Genomic DNA, 26,996 nt, shown 5'->3' on the forward strand with positions numbered 1-26,996 from the left:
TAATAGTTCGTTAAAGTATAGGAATGTGTATGTGTAACATCGAGAATGAAAGAAAGACATTAGCTGTCTATATGGTGCTTTTATGTAGAAATTTCAACGGAATGAATTATAGTCCTTCGCCATATGCAATGTTCGTTTAATAATAAATGACGTGAAATCCGATAGAGGCACGACTTTGAAAACTTTGTTGCAAATTTCGAAGGTTACTGAATGCGTATCCACTGTTTCCATCACATGAATATTTGCTGAAAGATCCTACAGATCGCTAATGACGAAGTATCATCCGCTACTTCCTAAAGTTCGGCAACTAACTTCTAAGTCTCTTAAGCATCGAGAGCTCAACAATCTCGTTCGATTCATAGAATCACTGCATAGCGTGCCATTGCAAAATCCATCAACTGATTGCATCCCGAATGCCGCCTAACATCAATATCACTAATTTAGTTCATCATTTACTTATCGATTACTTTTAGCAGCGAAAACATTTCTTTTAATTACTTTGCTATTTTTATTTATTTTTATTCAATTTTATTTATTTTATTGCTAATAGTAAACTGGTAAAACATCGTGAGAAGGATAATTAATTTAGGTACGTGTATGAATATTAAATAAATTAATTTCATATAATATATTTTTACATTATTAGTATTATTATTATTATTATATTCAGGTTTCTTTTTCTAAATCATATTGGCTAATAATTCTGCTCTGAATTATAAACTTGGAACAACGTTCTACAATCAATTAATTCATTCTAACATATTCCATTGTCATAGAAAATCATGAAACTCCACACCATAAATATTATAAATAAAGCTGTTTCAGATGTTTCAATTTGTAGTTCCACGGAGAAAACTCTGCACCTAGGAGTTTTCTAGAGGTCGAGCTATCAAACTTTTTTCAAGGATTCATCAGCCTCGTCCCTGTTGTACGGCGATCACAGGCGACGTTTTACTTGACTCGCGCCTTTTGCATTCGCGTTGTGAACGACACGCGTCAAAAGCACGCATCTGGTATATCGTAATTTTGTGAAATACCCTGAAATACCCTGGCGAGGCTTGTCCTTAACTCACATCAATGACTGACATATGAATCAAGTAGTCTAACCTTTGAATCCTACCCGTAATAATAGGTTTTGTGTTTTCATCGGCTGCCGGAAGTTCGACCAAGATATTCGTCGCTGTTAGGTGCCGTACTATTTTCTCTAACCGATCGGCCGTTTCTTATCTTTTAATCTGATTCAGAGGGTTTCGCTCGGGGACTATCGTTCGACGTTCCAGTTAATTTTACTGGCGGAAGATTGAACGAGCGTCGATTCATCGGTTTAATTCAATCGGATAAAACCGCAGAAGGAAATTTCAGACAGTCGAAATGGTCGCGAGCGCTGAAATATTTAAAGAACTTAACGCGAGTAGGATTTTTTAGCTTGTTCATGAATTGTTTACCTTTGTAGCGAGTATCCCACTTTTTACTTTTTGGGATTTCATTTCTTCCTTTTTAATTCTTTTTATTTTTTAATTTACATTTTTCAAAATTTGGTAGGGAGAGATCGATTTTTTTTTATTTCTTATGTTTTCTCCTTGGATTTGGTTTCTTTCTTTTTAATTACTTTTTCCCTTTCCTTTTCTCTTCTTCACTTCAATTTACATTTTTCAAGGTTTCACCGCGAAGGGTTGATGGTTGCTGCTTTGTATTCTTGCTGGAAGCGATTGGAAACGCTTAGGCTATTGTTCGAAGCGAGAATCTCTGCCCTCGTGACGAGGAATTGTTCAAGGTGGAAGAATATAGTTTCTTCGTCTTTGTTTCTTTTAATTGTGCGTTCTCGGGTGATTTTTGCCTCTTTAATTGTCCGACTTACGACGAAATATCGTTTCATTCCTCCTACGATTCTTTTTTACTGGTGTAGTAACATTACAAAACTGAATGAAAGGATTATTTATTGATTCTGATTGATATTTGATAAGACTGAAAAAACCATAAGTTATGTAATGTTACTGCAGCAGTATCATAATCATTTATTTATTTAAATTTTCATAATCAAATGCATAATTTCTTTCGAGTATGATAAAACACTTTGAGATTGTCAGTTTATGCATCACTATATCATAGGAAAATGACTTTAAAGACCTACATATTTCATTTCTTTGTATCCTCTTCCTTGAGAAAAGTGGTTGTGACGCGAAACTTGATTATCAGAATAATGTTCATAAATCACGATTTATTAGAGGAGGAATAACAACGTGAAACATTCCATAAATTCTTATCCAATGAAATCGAAGTTCCGAGTATATTAGATTCGTATCGTTACTTGGTTGATCAGACGACGTTGCTTCGTCGTTCCATCAGGGTCGATACTGCTAACCGAGCGAAAATGAATCATTTCGTCGTTTTGTTGAAACGCGTTTCCTGCCTTTGCGAGTGTCTGTCGCTCGCGCGTGCAAGAAAAGGAGAAAAGAGAGCAAGAAGGAAGGAAGTAGATGAATTCAGTTAGACGAGTAAAAATTTATCCGCCGTAACGAGGAAGGACGGTATGACATTGTCATTTGTTAAAGCTCAAAATCCAGCAGTTGAATAACTAACGGGGTAGAAAGGGGAACAAAAACGTGAATTTCGAGGAAATATCGCAGGTAATACTCGTTGAAGAGAATTTATCATGATCATGATCTCATTCTATTAGGGAAAATTACATGAAATTAGAAACACGTGAGGGATTTAAAAGGATTTATTTTAACATCCGTTCGATTCGATCGCTCTCCATTTCGATGTCCATTTCGTTGTCTCACAAGTGAGAGGAAAAGAGTCTATCAACGTGAATTTTTTATTCCAGTCGAGTCGAAACGATCAAGATGATATAGTTTGCGAGACGGGGTTGAAAAATTGCCGTGTCGCGTCGCTCGCGGCTGTTCGCGACATAATTATCGAATTGTGTTGAGGGGTGGAGTAACGTAAAGTCGAACGTGACAAGTCCTCTAGGCGGTGCCTTAATGAGTTTTTCAAATAGAAAATTATCAGTCGCAGTTTGACAATGTCACTTTCAATTGTTTAAATAATTCGCTTATACTTGGATCGATTTATCTTGGTTAGTTCGTAGTTCTACGTACCGTGAAAAATGAGAAATGGAACTTCGGCGATTGATGAGACGATTTTTCATGACGATGACCCGAGAGCGGTGTATTCCATGCCTGATCGCTATTAGAGATCGTATGTTATGCATTTATTCATTAGGCGATAACGAAGAAGAAGGGAGGTGTAGCAGGTAAATTTATAGGAAACGTTTATCAAACGATTCGAAACAATTTGGAAGCTTATTTTAATTTATCGAGAATTAAATAGTGTATATATGTAGGGATCTAATTAAAATTCATAAATTGACCGGCAAAATATGCAAATTGAATACTCCGTTAACACAAGCTTATCCCTTAATAGATTAAACGATTAATTCATTAATTGAAGTAACATCAATAATCCTACGAGGTTTCGTATAAAGGAAGGAATTTTTGTATTTTTAGTCGCCAAGTATTCTCTAAGGTTCTACAATTTCAACGTCAGCAGCATAGAGTCTTATTACATTCCTCTTTTAAACATGAAACGTTTTATTGTGAAAATTAATGAAAAAATCCCTGTTATTTTGTATATAAATATTCTATATATAAATTATTTTATACATAAGATATACATATATTTATATATACTATTTTATATATAAATATTTCATAGAAATTTCTATAAAATATTCTATATATATTAATATATATTAATTAAAAAATCCCTGTTATTTTGTATATAAATATTTCTATAACATATTCTATATATAAATTATTTTATACTTAAAGTATACATATATTTATATATATTATTTTATATATAAATATTTCATAGAAATTTCTATAAAATATTCTATATATATTAATATATTAATTAAAAAATCCCTGTTATTTTGTATATAAATATTTCTATAAAATATTCTATATATATATTATTTTATACACAAAGTGTACATATATTTATATATATTATTTTATATTAAATTATTTTGCATATAAATATTTCATAGCAATATTTAATATTAATATATAAATATAAAATCCTAAACGTGGTGAAAGAAATCTAATCGAATTCAGAATTGAATTAGAATTTACTATCGATATATTCACTTCATCCACAATGGAAAGATATAATAGAAGGAAAAGGCGATAAAGGATAAGGAGACAGAGCAGAAAAATTCTGACTGCTTCTCGTCTTTTGCTTGATTCTGGCCGTAGGCAAGTTCTCGGCCCGAATACGATTCAGTGGCACATCTGCGCTGGACAGGGTCCGTGTATTCGTGACCCCGATTCATTCATCGCCGTAGATTTCACGCAAGGATCCCGGGATTCACGTGGAGCGCATTTTAGCGGCGCCACTCTTTGTTCGATCCCTCAGTCTTCACCGAATTTTCCCAGCTCTTCATTTACTGTCCCTGTTTCCTTGTCCATGAAAGATATTGTTACGATAGAAAACTCATTCATAATTCATGTATTGAATACAACTTTCTATCGACTAAAAATATTAAAGAGCTACAAGGTGACCCTCCATACCTCAGAAATCATAAAATATGAAAGAATAAAAATGTATCAGTATAACGAGTTCTCTTAAGTACAAAAAATTTCATTTCAAATATCTTTTAATACAATCAATAGATACCGGATTATTTTTGATGATCGTTCGTATTCAATCACCCTATATACGAAAGATTTTTGTAAATATTTTTGAATAGGTACATTAATGAATAATAGCTATTCATTAAATGTTCAGAAAATACAAAATTAGAAAGAAGGGTCGTAGGAAGGTGTTTATGAAATATTAACGCACAGATATATTATAGAAGTTAATATTATAGACAATTTTTGTATTTATGTTCTTTTACTTTCATTTTTTATCGTGTGAGGTTATAACGAAACACGGAATGTATTGCTGCTGAAAAAATAGTGCAAACTCCACTCTAACTAACTTAAATGACACAGGATAATTCAATTTCTGTTTACTACCGGGTTTTGCAGCATCTTTTTTTGAATAGTGGAATCGGGTCGCATCGATGCGAACAGAATTCTCCTTGTTTCTAGCGTGGAATCAATAGCGTGCTATCGATTGACAAATGATCGACGAGACCTTGAACAATTGCTCTCAACGACATTCCCAGCAAGAGTTGTGAGACATCATGAGAACGTTTAACAACGTTCCAAGGATCGCTGTGTCGAATTTTTGCCTGAAAATTCGATATTCGGCTTCGATATTTAACCATAATTATTCCGATAATTTCCCTTGATTACATTTCCTTATCTCGCGAATACCTCTTATCGACTCAGACGTTTAAACATCAAGATTTTAAACAGGATACATGCATTTTAAAGATTGCATTTTTAAATTATTCGCCAAATACGTATCATTTATGGCATTATTAAATTCCCGAAATTTCTATTTTGAAGTAGATTTAATTTTAGTAGTGTAATTCTTCAAGTTTCTAGGAAACTACTTAATCAGGTTCATCTCGCTAAAAGTACTCGTGTACAGAATTATTGTTCGCTATAGCAAAATTGTATATTGGAATTTTTTGATGTTAGAATATTGACCGATTTCATATTCTGGATGAATGAATATCTCGCATAACAGAGATAGTTCTTCTCAATTTACTAATACACTGTTAACAAATTAACGGCAATGATTTATCAACATGAATTTGTATTTTTCTTTTTGTTCTTTTTTTTTTATCTGTATTTTATATTCGGATATCTCTGCAGGCAGTATATGCTTCGTTTAAGCGTATAGTTTGTCATTTCGTAACAGAAATTTATGTTTCTCGGCTGCATAAATTCTCGATACCTTCTAAAATTTGGAATATTTTCTGCTTACGTGAAAAGATCGTAAAATATTCGCGTATCTTATTTAGAATGAGCGTAAAAACTCCTATAAAACATCTGAAGTGGAAATTTATGCGTGCAATAGTTTATGGTGTATTTAAAGTGTTACTAATTCTATGTCATAAAGTTTGATAATACTGTAAGATCGTAGACATTTCGGTGCCAACCTCTGCTTTGAGTTTGATATTTTCCTTAAACGCCTCAAATTTCTTGAACCTTTCGTTTCTTGTTACTGCGTAGGTAGATTTTAAATATTCAATTAATTGATAGATAATTAACAGAGTGAAAAGCATATTAAGAAATCGGGTTATGCTGGATTTGAGTAATTTTGTAAGCTAACACTTTGTTTTCTCATTCTGATGTATCGCCGTATTTGTATTCGCTTGATACAAAGGTGGATTTATCTCATATGATCAAGATTAGCGAAGCTTCAAGAGCTTACAAGAGCTATCATTCTTATCTACTTTTACATTCTTACATCGTACGTCGTCAATTGTACCATTGATTTTCACGGATGAGCCGACACACAATATCCGATGTAATATCCTGCTCGATTTTTCGAAACACTGCAATATTGCTTCCTTTAAATCTATGAATAAAATTTGAAGAAGATATTGAACAAAAAAGCTTTTAAATAATAACACCATCTTTACTGTAGTTTGTAATTTAAACACCACTTTCAATATATTTACTCTAATGGAATAAATAAATTAACCTCCTTTCGAGTCACATTAATCGCCAACTTCTGTTGATCTATTTAAATTCCTCTCTCGAATCTTTAATCTTCATAATAAATGAAATTACGAATTCCATGGATCTAAACTCATCGATAAGCAATTTTCATAAAAAGTTAAGCAGTTCAAGTTCTTATATTTTATTATTAGAATATTATCAATGGTAGAGAAAGGAAGATTAAACAATCCAAACCTTAACATTTTATTATTAAAAAGTAATTTTATACAAACTAATTCTACTTCCTTTCTACCTGGTTATCTACCAGCATGTCATACACGGACAAGCTATTTTTCTTGCAGAAAGTATTATCCCCTTCCAATTTATAGAAAAAAATAATTACGATTTTTCAATGAAAAAAAGTATAAACAACACCTACATTATTGTTACACTACACCATTTACAATTTAAAAATCAACATTCATACCTTCATCCATGTAATCACCCTTCAGATGCATAGATCACATTATCCAGCAATTTCATAATCCATCAATTTCTATCGATCTCTTGAGGTTCCATCCTGGATCCGTCACGTTTCCATATGTATATATATACTTGGAACGATCGATAGAGAACGTACTGTTATACTGAATGTTCGATATCCGGCTGGATAAGGGCGGGTCGGATCGTGTTGGTGACGAATTAGTCGCATGGGTGTTCGTGCGATTTCGCCGATATTCCGATCACGTCGGCGTCGGTTGAAAACTACCGGATGGGTAGGAAATAATTAGAAGTCGGTTACACTACTTATTAACTGACGAATGTTTTACTGCCAATTGGCCGTGCGAATGCGCCGTGGACTGCTTGCAAATCAACTTTGTTAATTCGCTGAGAAACGGATGATCCCATTCTCGGATCCTAATATTAAGGACTTTCGTTAACGATCTTTCTTTTTTTTTCCTTTTTCTTTTCATCACGAGGAAATTGTTGTTTCTGGATGCTGTTTGAATATATTTTCCTTACCTTCTGTAATCCTTGAATGTATAATGTTTCTACTTAACAATTGACCTACGTTCTCTAATATAACAGACTGTTATTATTATTGCTGTTGCTATTGTATAAGTTGGTAATTTGAGGTATTAAATAATCGCACGTCAATGAATTTAGAATATTCATTAAATGTTTATTAAGTATTTTTCTATGTTTTTATCCTGTATAAGTTAGAGTTTTTACAAAACTTTGGCATATCATGAAATTTAAAATATTGATTAGGCTGTAGACTTTTCTTCTTAGCTTCTTCAGGTTTAGAATATTCTCATAGCTAGGTTTTAATACCCAATAGTAGTGAAATAGTTTTGTTATCATTTGATGTATGGTTCGCCATTATACGAAGTCTATCCGTTCGGTTGAGTAGTTAGCAATCTCTTCATATTGTTAGATGGATGGCTTTCTGGTCGTACACTGTACACGGTTCAAAGAATTACATTTTAAGGCGATATTGTTCTTACGAAAAATAAAAATATTTGTAAAATCTATATATCTTGCGAAATTTAAAAATCGATGGTCGGTTGATTATTTTTATTAAAGTAAGTATAGAAAAACAAAAAGTCCCATGTAACAATACTGCACACAATGATCATACTGTTGTTACGTCACAAGTAGTTGTGTTGCAATATTTGTTTTAATATTCAGTGGTCGTGTGTGCCTGTTATTGGAATTTCTGCTTCGATTTAAACAATAAGCCAGCAGTAATTAAATATGGTAATAAGAATCAACATTACAAGTTTCAATTAGCGATTTTACATGTCATGATTCATTTGTTATTCTTTTAATACAAAAAGTACCACGATATTAAATGTTACCTATAATTCAATTTATCACGTTTGATTGTAAATGATTCTTTTATTTTTGTTGAAGCTTCCGGAAAATAAATGATATTTCTTGTGGAAAGATAATCGAATTTAACATCGAAATAATGGAATGAAAATGGTTCTATTAGCTTCACATGTACTACCTTTTAACTACATATAGACATATTTTCATTTTACATAGAAAATTTTCATTGTTGCTTATGCTTGACTTACGAATCGTAAATTTTCCATGCAGTGAAAATCATGTAGCGTACTCGATATCCCCGGATATCCGCTTTCAGGCTAAATCCAAAATTATCGGTTTTGTCGCTTGTAAATAATGCTCGCGAGTATGAACATCTAAACCTGCATGGATAAATATTTTAACATAATTCGCTAAGTTTCCTGACAGGGCAACGTAATTTTCCAAAGAAAATAAAAAAATTTTATTACTTTGTGTATTTACGCTGTAGCAATTAGAATCCTTTCCAATTAATTTCTGAGCAACTTTCTGCGAAAATGTAATGAACGTTATATTTTAATAAATAAAATATACCTACAATAATTGATCGTCTATGGATAAAATTGAATAAAAAATAGAAGAATTCCTTACGTAAGACTATCCTCGAGGAAATATGAATTAATGAAATAATTATATTCATCGTAAATGAAATGATAGTAGATAAAAATTTAATTTCACTATCTGTGGTCATTATGAAAATTACACCTTGATGTTATCAATATTAAAATTGCATGTAATATTCTTTAATCGATATTATTGTGAATATTCCATTGCCAACAAAACTATGAATTCAGTTCGCAGGTATATATACCAATATTAATATTTCCATAGAATTTTGTTGGCTGAAAGCCCGAAAGATCCACAATATCTATTTTAACAAAAGACTTTTATCTCGATCGTATTTCAACCAGGAATACTCTGTACAAATTGAATTTGGCGTATCTGCAATTTCCTCTGTGCGATTTCCAACCAATGAACGAACCAATAATCCTCCATTTCATCGACTGACAATGTTTTACACGTAGCCATAGTGAGTGTACTGGAGAAGAAACGATGGGTTCGCACGTTCGTTGGCACGAGGACCAATCAAGAGCAACGATAAACTCGCGAAGAGGTGAAAACTCGTGCGTGCGATGCTTCGCGAGAGATTCAATTAAGACTATCACGAGATAAGTCGATCTTAATGAATCCACGATCCGAAATCCGACTATCGTTTATCGAAAACAATGATTTTTGACAAATCTGTGGAATTGTTATTACAACGCTCGAGTAATTTTACCTAATCCTCTAAGAATTATTTTTTTCGCTATTCTATAATTTTTACAATTTTTAGACTAACAGTTTTTAATTAAATCCAATTTGAAAATGGACTTTTTATCACATTAAACTATTCCATAAAAAGTATTCATTAACATGATCGTTACGTTCATTACGAATAAAATGGTTATCGATCTGAAGCGTATAATAAATGTTGGATATGGTCCTACTGAATACGAAGATTTATTATTATTATGGATAATTGACTGTTTGAATACTTTTCTGATCTTCGGGAAATATATATACTCGTTCTAAATGTCTTGTCATATTTTATCATTTCTGTATCGTCAGATTCAGATTTATGTTAAACTTTACCAACATAATCATGATAGTCAAGTTTCATAACAATGGCAATGAAATTTCAAGAATGTTTCATGTAACACACATAATCTGTTTATAAAAAGCGTTCGAGTACTTCTGTGAACTTAATTAATAATTACATTATCCATTCTACGTGGATAGAAGAATTTTTACCGAATTGAACCTGATTTAAAACAATTCATCCAACAAGTAGAAAATTCTCGTTCAGAATCCCACTCAACGTTTCAGTCGTGAAATTGCGTCTCCATTAAATTCTCAAAAGTCGTTTCCAAGCTGGTGAGTTTAGTTTCCGTATCATGTCGAGGTTTGATTTTCCTAGTCGGATAAAAATGAACTGCAGGTAGTGGTCATTTCGCAAGATTAAACTGGATAAGAGAGAATTTGTCAATGGCTGGAATAGCTCGGTTGGTGGGAAAGATTCGATGAGATAAGGAGGAACCGAATTCAAATTCCAATCGTGCAATTTTTATCGATAGATACTATTTACCTCTACAATGTTCAGAGGTAGAATTTATTCCCGTGCTTTTACGTATCTTCCTTTCAAAGAGGCTACGGCACGCGATCGGTTTATCGGTAGTAGCTATTTTCGAAGATGCTTTTAGATAGAATATGAGATTTAAAAGACAGGTATTTTGAACAAATGTAATTGTTAGCAATATGTAAATTGGAAAGAATCTAATACATACAAGACAATTCATTTACTCAATTTTAATGATATTATGATTTATTTCAATTTTGTTTGTTCGTTAAATAAATAACTTGTAACTGTGACGAATAAATCTAAGCACATCAATAAACGATATATTGAACATATATCTGTATTACCTCACGTATGATTCCATAAAATTCTCCAATAACTTTTCACAGTCCACAGTTTTCGAATATTCCAAATTAATAAAAAATAAACTTTTCACCGATTCTCTCTTCTCCGCCAATTAAAGCACAAATCAACGCGAACCTTGACACGCGACACCAATTCCGCGATCATTCAAATTCCAACCAATTTCCCTTTACCGCTGCTTGATTAAAAAAAAAAAGAAAAAGAAAAAAGAAAAAAAAACGATTTTCAACATCGGCGGAACGGCAACAATAAAATACGAAAGGTCGCCGTCTCAATTAGGACATTCTCTTTTCGCTTTGTCCAAGCTTGCACGCGGAATCGATCAGAATCGCGGCTGGTCTCGGTCGAATGAATTTTCTCGCAGCCCCTCGAAATAAATGCGGGAAACGACAGAAAAATGGGAGTTGTTGGGTAACGACGATGCAATTTGTCTAACTACGCCAGGGCAAGTCGTGCAGCTCTGCTCGTCGGATCCCCGGGACCAATTGCAAGGGATGCAGGCTTGCAGAGCTCGCGCGCAGCTCGCGCGCAGCTCGCGTGCACCCTTCCGTCTTCGTCGATACTCTCGAACGAACGTGCTTCCATCGACGATCAAAATTCGAGTGGAATATTATCATACTGATTCTAAAACGAGCCTCTTTTCTATTTTTAATCTCCTTTTATCCCTTTCCATTAATCTTTGTATTTTTCTTTATTTTTCATTCGTACTTTTTGCTACCTATTTGTTCAATATTTGTCGCTTAGATAGTACGTTTTGTTGAAAAAGTCTGGAATTAGGATTAAAGTTTTATCAAATATTTATTGATCATGGGATTCATAACAAAAATGATCATATTCTAAATTTATACGTTCGTATAAATTTATTATATTATTATATGATATTATAAAGTATAGTACTGTATTTTATATTTAATGTTAATTATTGTATGTATTATTTTTCATTTTTTAAGGTAAAATTCATCGTATTGTAGAAATCTGTTCGGTAATTAAATCTTTTCATATTTTTTTTTTTTTTTTTTTAAATAAAATATTTTGAAATCAGGTCGACATGGCGAAAAATGTATTTTCATCTTAAGCATCGAATGTATTCATATTTTATATAAAAATAAGCAATCAGTAGAATAATCGTATCTATAGTTTAATAAAAAAAATAGATGGTTATCGTATTGACTTTAAAGAGAACTTCCTTTTTATTTTTAATCTTTTCTAATCGCTTTTTATCTTCCTTCGTGTTTTTTCATCGATAGTTTTTTTGTATCATTTTTTTTAATATTCGTGAAAAATAATTAATAATAACGATAAACAAAGGACATGAAAGGGAAGCGATGCTCATTGTTTCTGCGTTTAATGGAGACATGTAACTGTTGGCAAAACGATGAGTCGTTTTCCCTGGGAGAAGCTTTTATGATTTTATAATTAATTTTACGGCCCGTTATTTGTAGGTGTTCTTTTGTTTTTGATGTGGATTTTCTGTCTGTGAGAAATGGGATAGTGGATGAGATATAATTGCGTTCTTGTCTGTTTGCTGTGAAATGCAAAGGGAAATATTGTTGCGTGTTCGTTAAATGGTCACCGCTTTTCGGAAGCTATTAGACTGCTCTTGAATGTAGTTCTACTTTTTAAATCAACTTTAATTAAGTTTGTGTGTACTTATTATGAAGCAAAGGGTATTATGCAAATATTTTTATGATAATTTAGCAACAAAGAGTTGATACCATTGTTTGAAGTAACTTCAATACAAGAATGAAGAATGACATAACAAAAAAAGCTTTATATAAAATCAAAAGATAACTTGTATTAACATTACATAATATAGACAATGCAGAAGAAAAATTACTATGGTATAATGTTTAATATTTTAACGTGTAACTTATCTTCCATTTAATAATTTCTCTAACTTCCAGTACATAACTAAACAAATAATATCTAAATAATTTAGCTTATATCATATCCAAATATATCAATATTCAATGTAATATATCATATGTACAAATATAATACAAAATCTATTTATATTTCTTCGAAATGAAATAGAACACAACTAATAAGATATTTATGTAATCTCGATCATATTTTATTGAATCTGTAATCTGCATTTAAATAATCTAGATAAGGGTCCATATTTAATTCTCCGAATGTACCCTCAAACAATATGATAAATATCGATAATATAGCTTAATAAAATTTCTAAACGACTGAATAAAATATTTTAATAATTCAGGTCAAGTCTATACTTAAATTTCCAAATCTACCTCTAAAGAATACTAATAATAATAAAATTCACAGAGAGCTAATATCGCTATCATCATTTCAGCCCTAAGTAATTCTGAGCATCTGCCAAGATCAGAGGTACGTTATGTTGTTTCCCCGGGTTCCTAGCTCGTTTTACTGGAAAAGACTCGAGAACAGAAGTTCGGCCACGTGGCGTTGGTGGGAAATGGGTACCGAAATAAACGGGGTGTGCGAGTGTCTTAGGGTTGAATCGATGCGCGCGCCTCGCTTAAAGAAGCGCTAGTGCACAAAATGTCAAGGTCGTCCAGCATTTCCGGATTTCCCGGAGCTTAGGTAAACGAATGTTTTTCCGGTGGCGTGAGCCATTCTGGCTATTGTAGATTGAAATTTAATTTAGAGCGACCATCGTTGAAAACTGAGCGCGCCCCTTATTTGGTATTCATTTTGCGCCATCAGCGAAGAACAAAGGGCCCATCGGCCGTTACAAATAGTTTCTGGCAATAACGTGGTGCTCTTCCAATTCGTTTGTTTCCCAAAAAGAATTAGTTACCTGACTTGATGAGAATTTCCAGCGTTGCTTTTTCTTTTTCGTAAACTCAGCGATGAGTGAAGTTCGAGGATTGTTTTGGTGAATTTCTATCGCCTACGTTAGAGAATTCAGAATTTCTAACAATTTTGTGCTACGACACGATAGCTATTTATTATACATTTCGATTTACGAAGTGTTTTTATCATAATTTACCTTAATATTAGTAGCATAACGTATTAAAGTTATATAGAATAATTTTAATGGTTTCATCGTGCTGTATTTGTTCCTTAAGCATTATTTTTGCAGCTTAATGGAGAATTCAATCTGTTACTATTGGAGAATCTATTGAATGTTTTTGTTAATCATCAAATACTTCGAACTTGCTCAATTTACTAGTAGAACGTCTAAAACGTGAAAATCTGGAATTAAGAATAAATAAATAAATGGAATCCAAAGAAAAATCGTATGCTTGCGATTTTGTTAAATACCAAACACCTTAAAGCCTCTCAATTTGTTTAAAAACAATAACCGTATTAACAGAGAACACGAATGTCTAAAATTAAAATCGAAAGGATAAATAAATAAAACATAAAGGAATCTACCACCAGAGACACCACCTTTAATTTTCATTTTCATTTGACCCGAGACACATCTTTCTAAGCAATCTTCGCTTATTTCCTAATAAAGCTGGGGAAAATCAGTTTCCCCCTCGACGACACGTCCCTCTATCTATTTTCCTGTCCAGCCACGGATACAATTTCCGGAAACGTTCGCGAGGAAATAGGAGGAATAGTATCTGAAAAAAAAAAGATGATGAGAGGATCGTCATGTTCTCTTCGCGCCCTGGGCCATTTCTAAATATTTGCAGATACGAGTTTGCACCTTTTGTCCGGTTGTATTTGCGAACGAAGTGGACGTTCATAGGACGAGTCCAATCGACCGAGCCGTAATTTCAGTTGAATGTTGCCGTTGTTCATTTACGAAATTTGCATTATTTCACGGAATTATATATGTATCTAGTTCACGATGCTTTCGATGAATTCGCATTTTGGAAACGTTCCGCCAGTAACGTGAGGCGAATTTTTACCCACCGATTTATAATTTCGCTACGTTTAGTCCAACGTAGACACGTGGCCGAGTTTACCGGCGAATATTCCGATCAAACGCCACTGTATCATCATCCTCTGTTATTTTTTTATGTATACTCGTTTAATGATTCAGATTCGTGAAACTTTCGAAATACTTGGGTAAATGGGATTTACATTATTATGGGGTTGATTTTAACCGATGAAATTATTGTTTCGAAAGGGTTAAAAATTTAAGTAATGTGAATTGCGGCTACATATTCTTTTTAGTCTTTTTAATTGTCTCAAGTTAAGAAACTATGAATTCGTTTAGAAAAATAGAATTTATCATTTGTATGAAATATGTGGGATTTCTCAGGTTATGCGTTTTGGAATAATATATGTGTATATATATATATTCGTGATTTGTTATAAAAGTAAATTATTATACTATTATTGTATCTATTATAAGGTTTCTGGAATCTTTTGATAAAGAATTTCGTATTTTAGATAATATGCTATACAAGATAGCAAGACAATATATTTTTAGGTATTATCTTATTTGTTACTTTACTGTACTTTAGTTTAATATTTGTCAATTTGTGAAAGAAGCAAATGGGTATTTGAAATTGTATAATTTTAATATTTATGAGATATCGCATAGTTTTAATAAATTCTAGAATTTAGCACGGAAATCTTTCGACGATGTTGACAGAAAGAAATTTAAGAAAAAGACTTTCATTTTATCTTTGACCTATTCGGAGCGCGATTTTAGCTGGATGCTAGCGTACTGATGTTCATCTCCACTTTCAAGAACGTTCGTTTATTAACCTGCTAAATTACATCGTTGCTTTCTATCCGTCTACGGAATTCCTTCATCAGAAATTTTATCTAAAATCGTTGAGTTAAAAGCGCAAATCTAACCTTGAACTCGGCCTACGCTAACATCAAGTACACCCTTAGTATACCCTTCTAATATCCAAGTCGAGAACATTCATTTAACAAGCAGAAACCAGGCGACAAAATTAAAGCCAAAACGTCAAGTGTTCGTTTACAATTTTAAAGTGTTCCTCGTTAAAACATTCCATTTTGCGTGGGTCATTTGTGACCGGGATGGTTGATAAAAGAGAAGATTCCATTGACGAAAAAAAACTACATTTTTTTGAGAATAAAGAATAATGAAAATGCTAAGAATTTGACGCAATTAATCATAGACGATTATATATTAATTAGACGATGTTTTTGAATATTTTAGTTAAACTTTAATAATTTTATGTCGTAATTTTTAAATTATACCAGTCGTGGTATTACTAGAAGGACTAGTAGCTATCAAATATACAATATTGGAATTATCTGGAAATTACGTGTTAATTTCTTATAGCTGATAAGTGTCTTGCATAAATGGAACATATGAAAATCAATTATACTTAAGCAATTTAAATATTGTTAAATAAATTATCTTTTTTCGTGTCATTTGGAATAGGTTTTATTACAACTGGTTAATTTCTGTGGTAAATCCTTTACTAATCGAATTAAAAATCGGCTGATTTGAAAATCATGAAAAATCTAAACTTTCTAAATAAATAGTGTCAAATTGGGTTAAAAAATTAGACTTAATTATCAAATAGAGATACAAATGAAAAATAAAGGTAGCAATAACAGTAATGAAATGAATGAATAAAAGTGAACAACAAGTGAAAGTAAAATTAAAAAATAATGCTTAAAAATAAAAGTGTATCCAAAAAAGATACTTTTAAAAAATAAATGTATAAATAATAAATATAATAAATGTATAACAAATTAAAAAACAAATGTATAAATAAAATACCTCAGAATAGTGAATATAGTTAACAAACTGGTGAAAATTGAAGCAGTCTTAACGAGAAATAGAAAACGAGGCTGAAGTATCGAGCGGAGAAACGAAGAAACTTTTCAGGTAATCCTGCCGCACCTACCTGAAGCTCATAATTTCCGTAAAACATGGAACACGTTAAATACCGAATATTATCGTAATAGGCAGACTGTGCTCTACCCTCGTTACCATTTCCAACGAACGTTCAATGTGCTTCTAATTTTCGCGACGGAACGACGCGAACGTTCATTTTCCTAAGGCGTGAAGGGGTTTTCGGGGCAAAGTGTGTGAGCTTACCAGGCGAGTAAAATTTCCGTGGCCGCGACCGGAAGGCACAGGGAACCTGCGGACTTCCGAAAGTGGAGCGGAGGTGCTGCGTCGACGGATCGATAGCTTGATGCCGGATTGGCACGTGGCGAGAAGGCAAGAAACGAGCGATAGTTCCCGTATCGTTGGCACGTTTCGCCGCGACCCTGGCCCCTTGCCATTCGCCCTCTGCGGGCTCGACTCGTTTCCACGCGAGATTTTCGAGGGCTTTGCTTTTGCCCGCCACCAACCGGGTTCTAGGTGTATTATACACATTGTAGAGCCACATTCATAATATTAGGTCGTCTGAAAAGTTTCTTTCGTTTTATAAAGAAATAATGGATGCACAACAATTTCCGTTTTATATTATTTTACCGAATTACGTATGATCCATTTTGTTCTATCAAACTAAAGATCACAACGTTTGATAGATTAGCTTTCATGTTTGTATAAAGATGCGTCGTTGTAAAAGACATGTCTGTTAAAGAAAGACACTTTCCGGACAACCTAATATATACGAAGCCAAGGAGATTATACGATTCGTAACAAGGAGATAGCGAAGAGTAATAAAATTGCGTTGGAGTTATTGTTTTTGAAAAAATCGAGCTTCAAATTGGATGTTATATTTGGGAAAAAAGAAACATGAGGTGATGATTCAAAAACTTTGTTTGTAACGCGGATATTTACTTTATCATAATCTACGGAAAGAAGTTAGAATCAGGGATAAAGTTTGATGTTTAAGGTAAATGTTGCACAGATGTAATAGTTGGGGGCTGAAGTTAAAGGGTTAAATTAAGTTTCGATATACATAGATGTATTCTAAAACATAAGTTTTAAGTAGTCGTATTTATACGTATTTTGCTAGTTACGACTTGTATCTGACTTAATTTCCACTGAAGAAAAGTGGATAATTCGCAGATAAAGGAAACACGTAGAACAACATTGCTTCGCCTGAAGTCTCATTTACGAGAAAATATGTATGTACTTGACAAATTTTCAAACTCGATTTTCTCAGAAGTGAGACATCAACCGTAATTTTGTTTCCTTCATCTTCGCCTTAATTTGAGCCATGGTAGATACTACCAGGCTCACAGTGTATACACATAGGAAAATCGGTGGTCGCTTTGAAAGGATGACCGAGAATAGAAGATAACTGGGAAAATAATAACCAGGCAACGGTGAATGATGAATGAGATTGCGTATCTCGTTCTCGCACCATCGACTCGTTTTTGTCGTTGTTTTGCACCATTTCGAGTTCGTTTCGATGATATGTTTTGTGGAAAATGTCTGGGGATAGAGTTGGGTTCATTGAATTCATTGCAAAATTTCACAATTTTTGGTTTTTTTTTTCAGGCAAACAGACATTTTTGTATCATTCTTTGTCTTTATTTTGCCAATTTTTTAAGGACAAGATTCATCATATTATACCAATCCTGAATTACACGATTAATTAATATATATTATTATAGAACACTTGCACCCACAGTTTATAAAGAAAGATAATTTGTTCAGTTTTATTACAAAAGTACCAGTAGAACTTACTGAAATAATCGAACAATCGAATTATATTCCAATTAGTTCGTTCTATCACGTATCCGTGCTTTATTGTAAAACATTTGTTAACTAGACTTAACAAATGTTAACTAGAAAAGGTCTGAAAGTAATTTACCATTTATTGCTATTTCTCAGTACAATCAAATCCGAAGGAAATTATCCTTTTGACAACATTGTAAATTCCACACGAATGCATAATTAAATATGAATAAGGATAAATTATCTTCGTATCTTACCTATTAAGAAGTTTTTCTGCCAGGCTCCCTTCCTCGATTAAACACATTAATAAAAATTCATCCTCCTATTACCAAGTTCATTACTTTGTCTGGAAATTTTCTACATCTCTAATGGCTACGGAAAATCGCGAAGAATACTCATTTTCCACAATGTTTCTTCATTATAACTACAATGGCAAGCTTAATCGTTTATGTTCAAGCCTAATTATATTCAATGTCCTAGCTTCTAAAAAATCTAGAAACGTTTTGGAACATTTATTGAAGTCTTTACTACGTTACACAATGAATTTTTAGTCAAATATTTGAGAAATTTTTCAGGAAAAATAAAAATTGCTTAAGAATAAAAACTGCAAGTGTTTAAAGTTGGTAAAATATAGGTTGCCTTAGGTTGCCTGCGTAGGGTTAATTTAGCTTTCGTAAGAATCCATTTAGTCACAGACTTTTACATCTTACAGTAGGTATATTAAAAAGAAATAAAGAAGCGAAACACTTCGTTTCGATCACGTAAACCAATTTGTTGTCTAGCGGCGGAAACGTTTATTACCGGTTTCCGACGATGGCTATAGTTACAGCGCGCATTTAATTGTTTTCCAATTTAATAATACACCATCCGCGCCGTCTCTGCGTCCTTATTTCTTCTACAAAGCGATTATTGTCCGAGACGCGCGCGGTCACGATTTTTCCGATATCGACGTTCCGTATTACGTCTTTTTCCTAGTTTCCAACAAAACCGACGTCTCCATATACTTGTATGGTTAATTCAATAGAATACGGCGTCTAGAGGTCCTCCATTTCGAATATTAACTCCGTAGCTGAAATTTAGAAATGAAAAAATCTGAATAATGTCAGCGAGGAGGGAATAAAAGATGAAATACGTGGAGTGAAGAATACTGTTGCGAATGGAAACATTCTTCTGGGTTGCATTACTTCTTTTCCATTGTATCCACTTGCTATAGATCGAAGGAAATATTACGCGCTTCGTGTAACTTTGTTTCTGTACTGGTTCGATTAATATGGATGAACGAGGGATACAATGAAAGAATAGAATTGAAAAATATTATCGGAGTGTTGGAAAATATTCGTTTAAATCGAATTATTGTTCCTTTCTTTAATATGTTGATTGCTTGCTACATTAGTTATATTAAATATATGTCTGACATCCGTAGCTTCGCTGAAATTCTGGCCAATTTTTATATGGCAACTGATACAAACTTCTACTTTAAATTTAAAATATGTATTCTTTCACTCCGAATCTCAATTTTTTTAACTTACATGCGGAACTATTTTATTGGAACATACATTAGATAAATGGATATTTTCAAGGTAAACATGTGGAAATGCTGTGCATTTTCGAAATTGAAACACAGACCACTAACTGTAACAATGTTACGTATGTTTGAAATGGCATAAAAGAATATATAACCGCACTGGTTATTTGGATATTATTATACATACATTAAGATCACAGTGTGTTTTCATTCTGTCTATCAATTTTCTCCAAATTAATTGCACACGTTGATTTTATTGTCTGCAATATTACATATGTTGCCCAGGATTTGATTTTATTGTTTGATGTAGCGCGTGTCTTTTCAAGGGAATGCAGTCATCCTTGAATTCCTTGTATAAAATTCATTTCTTAAATTTTCTACAAACAAGAATGATAATACAACTGAATGTAAAAATTAATTTCAAAAGTTGCAGATTTACACGTGTATCGAAATTGCTTACATCATATCAAAGTAAGTTGATTACAACTATAATGCATGAACAAAAATAAAATCATAAAACTGGAGAAACGAGTACCTTAAATATTGTCTATATGCATAGTTGCATTTTATATAGTTTCACGAGTTCAAATTTAAATTTAAGAATGACCAATGTAAAATAAACATTTATCCGGTTTTCTTGAAACTACAGTATTGACAAATTAACAAAACTTCGCGTACAGATAGTAAATAAACATTTCAAAAATATCAACAAGTATTTGTTAAACTATCATTAAAATAGAAACAAATTTTGACGTATGCATTGTTATTCGTCCATGTCATGTGAAAACAACAGCCATTGCCAATTGGAAATGAGACTGGGTAATGAACGTTTAGTGGAACTTTTGCCTCGTCTAGTCGAGATCGTGGCATGTAGGAAAGGATGCGAGTGGCGGATCGGCTATATCCCGTGACGTTGAGGAATGAACTTTTTCCATGGTTCACTCAAGCTCATATTTCACCAAGTACTTGCATGCAGTTGACTTGGCTATCTCGGCAGCCGCAACTTCGGCCGTGGAAAACTTTTGGCAGCTAGACCTGCCGTCGTAAAAAAATTCCTCTGCAGACCTTAATCCCCCGTACTTACTCGCTTTCGTGCTGAGTGATAGCTTTATCGAATGCTGCAGATCCAGATAAGAAAAATGCAAATTCTCCCAACTTTACGTAACTCAGAAAAATTGACGTTAACTCTCAACTATTGTTAGGTCATGGTTAATTATAATTTCACTGGGTCATTAAGTCAGATCTGAGTTATGTTATATATAAAGGTATAATTATGATATTTATGCAAGATTTTATGATATTAATCCTTAAATCTTTTATAATCGAATTTCTATCAGGCTTTCTATTTATACTTCAGAGAAACTTATCATTATCGGTGTTTTTGTAAAGAAGACATAATACACTGAAGTTTCAGATTTATCAAATTCACTTACCGATTTGTACCATTACCATTTATTTGCCAATTTTACAAAAATCGAACATGTCCACTGTGTATCAATCTTCTTGCACCGGTTAAATTAGTCGATAATCTATAAGGTACACAATATTTTGCGATATCCTGTATAGGACGTATATTTTGTAACAGCCTGTATACGACATGAAAATCCGCGAAGCAGCCACGATCGCTCGAACCAAAATCACCAGTTGGGTAATAATTGCGTGCCGGTGTGAAACGAGAGGGTTGAAAACGTTCGGTGGGTCGTCCCGCAAAATTGAAATCGATTTCGTTCGACCTCTCTCTCCTCTTCGATCTTCTCGAAATAGTTGTTAACTCTTCTGGTTCTCCGCGCTTTTTTCCTGTCCCGTGTAATTTCGCTGGGGCAAGGCCGCGCAACGTTCATTTTCGTGAGACACGTTTCGCACGGAAACCGTCGAATAGAGGGATTACCCGCGCCACCAGAGAAAAAGAATCGTTAATTCGTGCGGAAACTCGGTTCTCCTGATGTTGCCGGTGGGATCGTTGGCTGCTTGTAATCTCGTTTTCGCGGGGGCAAAGGTCATGCGGGATTAAGGTTTTTTTTTCTTCTTCTTGACCGTGTATTCGAAGTGAACGCGCATTTTCTGTTTCCTGCCACGGGTTCAGGGTAATTATGGTGATAGGCGAAGGTTCTCGGTGTTTTAAGGTACCGGGTCAATTGTGAATAATGGTAGGAGATTAGGTGAATGGAAATGGAGATGAGGAGGGATTTTGAAATGAGTCTGGGAGAAGCGCTTTACTTTTTAGAGATTTTGTTGATGGTTCTTTGGGATGAGTGAAACTATTAAGTAGGTTAATTATTATGTTCGTTTACGATATACGAGATACATAATTTTTAATGTAATTTAATCAATTTAATTTTTAATTTAAGTAATAGTAAATATGAGAAACTTTTAGAATATGAAGTTGATTAATTTCACTTTTGACTAACTGTCTGTATGAGTGTCCTCTCGTTTTAATTTTATGATAAACTTTGTTTTATAAACATAGTTTTTATAAAGACTAGAGAGTGTTGTTTTTAGTGAAGCAAGAGGAAGAGTGAATTGAAAAATTTCAAAGAGAATAGCAAAATCGAGGATATATTACATATATGAAGTGTTGTGTAAACTGCAAATTTCTATAATCTTGTACGGTTGTATAATATAATAAAAATTGCATGATATAATTTCTACTTGTTAATGTACATACTTTATATCAAATATATATCAAAACATTTAAATTAATATTAATAGAATATTTAAAAGAGCAAAAATAAAATTCTACCAAACGTGATATAAAACACGAGCAAAATAAGCATTAAAATAGTTCTACTTTCCCAAAGGAGGAAATTTCCAAACTTCAACGTAAATATGGACCAAATCTGGTAGGATGTCTAGTGCAAAATCGTTTAACCAGACAATTTATCTCGCTATTATTCGCAAGGATGCGTCAACAAGCTACATTATCATTTGTCAGTCTCCAACCTGCCAGTCTGCCACAAACCAAAATGCAGAGAATTGGTCGTTGGAGCGACCTTGGCCTCCCAGCGATCATAACTGAAATATGATTTCGGGGGCGATCTGCTCACACGTTCTCTGTGCCGAAAAACGTCGCTTGAACACGAATAGCAGTCATACAGGAAAGCGAGATAAGCTCGACGATGAAAGCTTAGCTTTCTATGCGTTTTCAACTCCACCATTCAAACTTTCACACCGAGATTATCATCGTCCTGGTCACTTATTCTAATCTCTATGTGACATGGTGCTACTGAGTCGACACAGAACAAAGACGATAGTGTTTCTCTTGAAATTAAAGTATACAGATTATCAGAAATATTCGAAGAATATTTAAAGAATAAGAGTAATGAAAGTATTAGAAATAATATTCGATATCTGTTAGCCATTTTTTTTAAATAGCACATATAGAGACGGAATAGAGGTGGAGATATTATTTCGAAATATAGCACAGGGGAAAGGGGGAATATTTGGATTATTTGAGTCGAACGAAAAATTCATGAATATGATAGAAATAAGGAAAAAGTAAATAATCGTCGATAATCATACAAAGGTTTTTTATTCAATAATAATATAAAGAATTATATTGTATCAAAATGTGTATGTTTTGTACATTGTATTGTTGTTGAAGAAGATGCCTTATGTTAGGAATTCTATATTTAATATCATAATATTACTTGTTTTATGAATATAGAATGTGAATTAATGATATGATATTGAGAAAATATCATATATTGTCATGTATGAAAATATCGTGTATCATGTAATGTATTCCTGAAGCGTACACACGCTTTGCAGTGGGTGGTCTGCAGTCAAAGGGTTAATTTCAAGGTTGACGAGCTTCGACCCGCTTCGATTTGTCTGCTGGAGGCTGTAAAGTGTTTCCATGCCAAAGGAAACAGAGATTCTGGCAAGAACACGATCCAACTTCCGTTTTCTTGTGAGAATCTCTTCATGGGAAACATCCCTAGGGATATTTGACGAACTTGTTTCATCGTCAGCTGAATTTCGATATTTGTTAAGAAAGGGTGAAATTACAAAATGTTACGTAGTTCGTTTTTATAACCAAATTTTTATTGCAAATCGACGATCGAGTCATTTATAAAATGACTGTGTTATAGAGCCTATTCAAATTGTTATAAAGGATTTCTATCGAATTAAATTTTTGTCTCTTTGAAGCCCTCCGAGAATTACTAATTTTGTTAAGTGTTAAAAACTAATTTCGTATTAATATAAAATACCACAGAGTGTTTTCTTTTCTTCTTTTGAATATATTATGCGTATTATACGAAACTTTTTGAAATTTCGAAATTTATAATAATAAATAGATGTTATAGTAATTTGGAAATCCGTAATAGTAAAAAATTGAAACCAATCCGGAAATATATATAGAAGTTGCAAGACACTTATTATTAACATATGATACAAATTGTAAAAGTAATTGTAAATAGTAAATTGTTTAATTCGCAAAAAATCATTCTATCCTTTCTTGGAAATTGAATTTCATTTCCTTGTAACTTAAAAATATTGTGTATCATAATTTCACTTCACGCTGTGCAAAATTACGCGGAAGCTATTCCCAGTTAATCAGAGACAGTTCCCAACTTTTAAACTTTCCATTTCTCCGTTTAAGAACAAAGAGAAAAACATGTAACACGCGGCAGCCATCCAAAACACGGTGGAATTGCCGCACCGGTATCTTAAAACAGTTTCGTAAGTTTTCAAGTATTTTCTTCTACTTTAAAAGTGCTTTCTACTCAGTTCCTTCGTTCTTGCTTTGCATAGTAGCATTCCGCTTTGCGTTGTAAAGTACCGTCGCTTTAGCACGATCGTGCGCTTTGTTTTCGCCGTTTCTTTGCACACAACAATGTAGAAAAGAGAGGAAATCCTCGCAAAAGCAGAGGAAAGCGTACACCGTTTATAACGAAATATCGTGTTACGCGATTCTTGCCACACATCATGGCGTTCTCTTTTTATTCTTCGCTATTTTCTTTATCGCATATCTATACACTTGTGAGTTGTGATCAATGATCTGAATGTTAAATTTGTGCATAATATATGCCTCGTAGGTCGAAAGATATATTCAAATATTAACTCTACTTGATTCTTTGAATCATTTTCGACGCACATATACTCTTCTATCGTTAAAAAGTTTCTTCAGTTTAAGAAAAATATGGAAGAATCGTCGTTGACAATATATGGCTTATTATTTCAATTTTGTGTTTATAATTTTGTTTGTTGAAATCAAAGCACGGTTGAAACATTGAAATTCAAGGATCATGTAATAACATATTTGTTGTTTAACACATAAGAAATTAATAGAACAGTTATTAATTATTTTGTTTTAAACTTTTTCGCTTACTTTTTTTTTTTTTTTTTTTTTTTTTTTTTTTTTTTTTTTTTTTTGGTTATTTTACAATTTGTCCTTGCGGACATTTGGTAAAGTGTTATATCTTGTTGGTGAAGAAAAAAAAAAATATAAATAAAAAATAATATAGCATGTGGGCGGCTACCCGCAGCGGGGTGCCTACGCTAACTTTGACGTGCAATTTCGTAGCTTTTTATTTTCACAAGATCAACAGCCTTGTAAAGTATTTGAAGATGTGTATGCGTGACTGCATTTATCTATCTCAATTGTTTTGCATTTGTTCCATTTTCTTCTCGTCAGTATTTCTTTTAGTTCGAAATGCGACACGACGCGAGTTGATGGGCGGAAATTGTTAACGAGTTCTAACCGCGCTGCAGGATACCATTTTCCATTTCTTCTTCCGAGAGAAGCGTCCCGTTCTTCTTTCATATCCTTCGCCACGTTTGTTCCCGGTTTTTCTGCCAGGCAGAATGAACGTCACACAGTCGAGGGAAATCGTCCGCGATTTATGGCGTTTCTTTCGAAACAGACGACTGGCAGATCGCGTAACCACAGAATGTAAGAACAAAAATGGTAAAAAGTTGCTGTTACGTGATGCTTTAAAAATATCATGATCTATAAGTTGAGATATTCACTGGAAACAAATGACGAGCGTCTGATAAATATTACATATCAACATTTAATATTATTATAATGTGAAAAACATTTTATCATATTACTTTGACAAGATGTAAATTAAGAAAAGAACGATGAGAATAATGCATGTTATTCATTAGGAACATAATATTTATTAACTGGAAAAATTTTTGAGCAAATTTTCAGTATGACATTGTTAATAATTAGTAGAATACAGATCTTTATGCAAATTCATATGTTCATTAATCGCAATATATATACCCATAGAACTAAATTTTATATAAACTTATTCCATTTTTCAATTCAGCATTTAGATTGTATTAATTATTACATTATATAGTGCAAAAATATCCACAATCTGGTCAATATTCTACTAATAAAGCTTCAAGGAATTTTGTATAACATCCATAAAATTCTAAAAAGCATAGTTCAAAAATAGCATAAAACATGCTCTACAAACGCCATTTTACTCCGTCCAGATATTCCAATCTACTTACGAATAAAATATATATTTTAGAAAAATACTAACCGCATATGCAAAACGACAAAAATAAAAAAGCTGCATGTATGTATTTTACTCAAAAATGTAAGATGTACATTGAGATATCTAAGTAACTTACATAGTTATCAAATTTACAGATAAGTAACATTTAAAAATGCTGTAGTCGTGTATCAGCTTTGATTAAGAATTTTCACAATGACGATAAAACTTTGCAAATACTGATTATGGCGACTAACTACGGCATTTTTATCTGCACTTATCTGTAAACTTGGTAACTATGTAAGTTACTTAACACTTTCGCTACTATCGTTTAAGGAAAAAGTTACTGTTCATGGGCGAAGTTTCAAATTTTCTACACATATATTTTTACACGTATAATAATAGAAAATGATAAATAGATAATCCAAGCGAGTTTTACAATGCGCCACATATGTGTAACACTGAGGCTATGGAATGTAACCAGTGCGTCACATATATGTGACGTTGGGACTGTGGAATGCAACTCGTGCGTCACATATGTGTGACGCGTGGTAGCGGAAAGGTTAAAAATATCTGAACA

At 33.0% G+C, this 26,996-nt stretch overlaps 1 protein-coding gene and 1 long non-coding RNA gene across 13 annotated transcripts in view; one reads left to right on the forward strand and one right to left on the reverse strand.

Annotated features, from left to right (window-relative positions):
- LOC132905063 (phosphatase and actin regulator 4B) overlaps positions 1 to 26,996 on the forward strand; it is a 397,089-nt gene that overhangs the window by 230,522 nt on the left and 139,571 nt on the right. The gene's annotated exons all lie outside the window — the stretch shown is intronic.
- On the reverse strand, positions 4,874 to 11,100 carry LOC132904940 (uncharacterized). The gene is made up of 5 exons (XR_009657701.1): positions 10,905 to 11,100; positions 10,567 to 10,674; positions 7,057 to 7,569; positions 6,542 to 6,714; positions 4,874 to 6,463 (listed from the first exon to the last, which is right to left on the reverse strand). It is a non-coding gene; the product is annotated as an uncharacterized LOC132904940 (long non-coding RNA).

This window comes from Bombus pascuorum, chromosome 3, assembly GCF_905332965.1.
Source record: "Bombus pascuorum chromosome 3, iyBomPasc1.1, whole genome shotgun sequence".
Taxonomy (NCBI): domain Eukaryota; kingdom Metazoa; phylum Arthropoda; class Insecta; order Hymenoptera; family Apidae; genus Bombus; species Bombus pascuorum.